The 4,363-nt window shown below is 34.2% G+C and overlaps 1 non-coding gene across 1 annotated transcript; it reads right to left on the reverse strand.

Moving 5' to 3' along the window:
- Nucleotides 1–605: 605 nt before the first annotated feature.
- LOC138400319 (U2 spliceosomal RNA) lies at nt 606–794 on the reverse strand. Its single transcript, XR_011236233.1, has one exon. It is a non-coding gene; the product is annotated as a U2 spliceosomal RNA (small nuclear RNA).
- Between the last annotated feature and the right edge of the window lie 3,569 nt (nt 795–4,363).

Raw genomic sequence — 4,363 nt, forward strand, 5'->3', positions numbered from 1 at the left:
CAAGATACTTTCTGATTTTCCTTTTGGTTATTGTTTTGACACATTGGTTGTTCAGGCATGTGTTGTTAATTTTCACAAATTTATGAATCTCTAATTTTTCTTGTGTTATTAATTACTATTTTCATTCCATTGTGGTTGAAAAAGAAATTGATATGATTTTACTCTTATTAAATGTGTTAAGGCTTGTTTTGTGCCTTAACATGTGATTTATCTTAAAAAATGATCTGTGTCACTTGAGAAGAATGTGTACTCAGCTGCCATTGGATGGAATGTTTCATATATGTCTATTACATTTATTTGATCTATAGTGTTCAAGTCCACTGTTTCCCTACTGATTTTCTGTCTGGATGTTCCATCCATTATTAATAGTGGGGCATTGAAGTCTCCTACTATTATTGCATTCTTATCTTTTGTTTCTCTTTTTAGATATGTCAAAAATTTTCTTTATATACTTAGGTACTGTGGTATTGGATGCATATATATTTACACTTGTTACATCTTCCTAATAAACTATTTCTTTTGTTATTCTATAATGTAGTTCTTTGTCTTTTTATCATTTTTACTTAAAATCTATTTTTTTCTCTTTCTTATGTTCTTTTTTGTGGGAGGGGAGCACTATTCCTAGAGGAATTGCAACACCAGGTCAATGAATGGAATGAATGGAAAAAGCTCCTATTCCATCTTTCTGCTAAAAATTCACTTAATATATTGTGCTTGGTTATAGAATATATCAGATATTAAATTGATAAGAACAGATACTGTACTTGATTATAGCTAAAAGTCTAAGAATTGATAAAGTCTATTTTTTCTGATATAAAAATAGCCATCCCTGTTTTTTTTTTTTTTTTTGTCTACCACATGCATGGAATATCTTTTTCCATCTCTTCACTTTCAGCCTATGTCTGTTCTTAAATCAAAAGTGCCACTTTTGTAGATATAGTTAAATCTTGGTTTTACATCCATCCCTCCACTCTACATCTTTTGATTGGGGAGTTTAATCAATTTATGTTTAAAGTAATAATTGATCGTGAAGACTTATATCTGTCTTTCTTGTGATTCTTTTGTTTTTATTTACCTCCTTTGCTGTCATCCTTTATGATTTGTTGATTTTTTGCAGTGATAATCTTTGATTTCTTTCACATTTGCTCTTGTGTATCTTCTATAGGTAATTTGTGGTTAGCATAAGGCTTACACAAGACATCTTATAGTTCTAACAGTTTGTTTTAAACTGATAACATCTTAACTTCAATATTATCTGCACTTTTACTTCAGTCTTTTCACATGCTTTATGTTAATGATGATGCCATTCACATATTTTTTTTATTAGGGATCCACCAACAGATTTTTGTAGCTATAAATATCCTTAAAACTTGCCTTTTAACTTTTATACTAAAATTACAAGTGACTTGCACACTACCATCACAGTAATACAGTATTCTGTATTTGTCTTTATATTTAGCTTTATAAAGTGAGTGTTACACTTTAATATGTTTTTGTGTTGTTTTTTGTCCTTTAGTTTTAATTGAAAACCATCCTTAAACATTTCTTGTAAGACAGAACTGCTGATGATAAACATCTTCAGCTTTTATTTTTCTGGGAATGTATTTATCTCTCCTTTATTTTTAAAGTAACACTTTTCCAGGTATAGAATTACGGGCTGAAATTTGTTTTTTCTATCAGCATCTTGAATATATCACTGTACTTCTTTCCAGCTTGCAAAATTTCTGATAGTCTTTTGGAGCTTCTGTATATGTGGTAAGTCACTTTTCTCTTGACAAAATTCTCTCTTTGTCTTTGACTTTTGGCACTTTGATTACATGTCTCATTGTAGACTTTTTGGGGTACCTTCTGTTTGGATATCTTTGGGCTTCATGAGTCCTGATGTCTATTTCCTCGCCCAGATTTGGGAACTTTTCAGATATTATTTCTTTATATATGTTTTCTGCTACTTTAACTTTCCCTTCTCCTCCTAGAACTCTCATAATGTGTCTATTGGTTGACCTGATGTTGTCCTCTTAAGTCTTTTAGGTTTTGCTTACTCTTATTTATTTATTTTTATTTCTTCTTTTTCCTTCTGACTACTTAATATCAAATGACCTTTCTTTGAGTCAACAGATTCTTCTGCTTGAGCAAATCTGTTGTTGAAGCTTTCTATTGAATTTTTCAGATTAATTATTATATTGTTCATCTATCTCTAGATTTTTTGTTTGGTTCCCATCTTTTTTTTTAAGGTTTCTCTCTCTTAGTTGATATTTTGATTTCATTCATGTATTGTTTTCTTCATTTCATTTAGTTTTCCATCTGTGCTCTCTTGTGGCTCACTGACCTTCTTTAAGAGGATTATTGTGAATTATTTGTCAAGTAATTCATAAATCTATGTTCCTTTAGGGTTAGTTACTGGAGCTTTATATTGTTACTTTGTTATTGTCATATTTTTCTGATCCTTCATGTTTCTTGTAGCCTTGCAGTGATTTCTGCACTTTTAAAGATGCACTCATCTCTTTTAGTCTTTTTTTTTTTAGAATTTAAAATATTTATTAGTATGTATCAGTGTGTGTTAAACCAAAAATAACAGATACAATTGGACATTGTTGAGAGAAATGCCTTATTATAGCACAGAATACAAGCTGAAAGGCCCAAGCTGTCTGCAGCAGAGCTGGGTCCAGCCCAGAAGGAAGCCCTTTACAAAAACACAAGAAAGGGGAGCAGTTTGCACAAGGGAGCAGTGCCATTGAATTACTGGGTGTGGTTTTAACAATGATGGTAAAAGAGTAAACTCGAAACCTAATAGGTCTGAATACAGCCCGGAGCCCTGCAGTTCCTAAGCTAGCTCTTCACTGGACTTGCTAAGAGCGGCACAGAGCAGTGAGAAGTACAACCCACAAAAAAGAAAAAAAAGAAGCTCAATTTCAGTCATCACATGCCAAAGTCCTTGATCGTAGAGGAAATATTTCAGTCGTCCAAACCTTCCTCAGAAAATGGACTCAGTTTTCAGTGGAGCACAGCCCTTATTGTTGGGTAAAAGTCAGTTTTAGGTTTAGTCTTTATGGACTGTCCTTAACAGGAAAATATCTTCATCAATCAGCCTGGGTAGAGATTCGGGGAGTCTCTCAAATATTATTTGATGAATGTGCATGTTATACTCATCTCCCTTCCCCTTTTGTAGAGAAGTTTTAGAATTTTTGCCTTCAACCAATTCTGCAGAGCTGGGCTTGGTGCTATGAACCCTCTACCCTTTTGCCCTTGTGCAGTGTACTAAGATCCTGGACTATGAGGTGCAAGCTCCACTTTTCTCCCTTCTTCCTGAAAGAGGTGTCTTAGTATTGTATGCTTTCTCTCAATCCTATAAAGAAGAGACAGTTTCTAAGAGCAACATTGTTTGCTGAGATCCTTGCCAGGCTCTGAGATCCATGCAGGCTGGTGCATTCTGTACTGGCTAGTGGGATCAACCTTGGCTGCTGATGTCTGTACTGCCTGCTAGGGGTACCACTGCAGAAGCTACACCAACTTCTGGGAGTTATGCAGCTGTTAAAATTCACACCAGCAGTTGTGATCAGTGTCAGGCACTGGGGGCCCCATGACTGGGGTCGGTGCTGGCTATTGAGTGCACACACACTCTGATTGCTGAAATCTACCTTCCCTTCCTCTCCATTTTTAGCAGCCTTGAGGGATTCTAACTATGCAAGATCCATCACCACTCTGTATGAACTGAGTCAGGAGCGAATCTCTTAGACAATACCCCTAAAAGCCTTGGAATATTAGTTTCATTCCTTGCCTTTTCTCTTCCTTTGTGGGAGAAATCTCTGGCCAAAAGTATCTTTCTCATCACCAAACTGTGCTAACTTGGGGAAACAAAAGATGTGAGCAAAGTGAAATTGCTATTCCTGCCCATTTCAATGTGACTTCTTATTCCTGTATTCTTTGAGGTGCTGCAATTTCTTAACTGGATTTTGAGGTTCTCACATATTCTTCATATATTTTTGTTAAATTGGTGTTTATATGGGGAGAATATATTTGAGATCTCCTATTTTACCATCTTGCTGACATCAATCTAATTTTTTTTAACTCCTCCCGTGATTTTGTTGCTAAGCTAAGGTTGAAAAGTATTCTTTTATGTTATGTTATTATGTTTATTCTGGGCTTCACAGAACCACAAAGGATTTGTGATTTTTAATATGAAAAATAAAATATTTTTACTAACTTATCATTGAAATTTAGTTTGAACATCTATTTAGAACTTAGGCAACTAATCATAGGAGTAAATGCAGTGTTTATAACTGTGCTACCAATGGAATTCATAGATAAATTTAGAGGATATTAAAAGTGTTGAAGATATCTCACAATTATTTACATGTATTACTAG

This window comes from Eulemur rufifrons, chromosome 19 (assembly GCF_041146395.1).
Source record: "Eulemur rufifrons isolate Redbay chromosome 19, OSU_ERuf_1, whole genome shotgun sequence".
Lineage (NCBI taxonomy): Eukaryota > Metazoa > Chordata > Mammalia > Primates > Lemuridae > Eulemur > Eulemur rufifrons.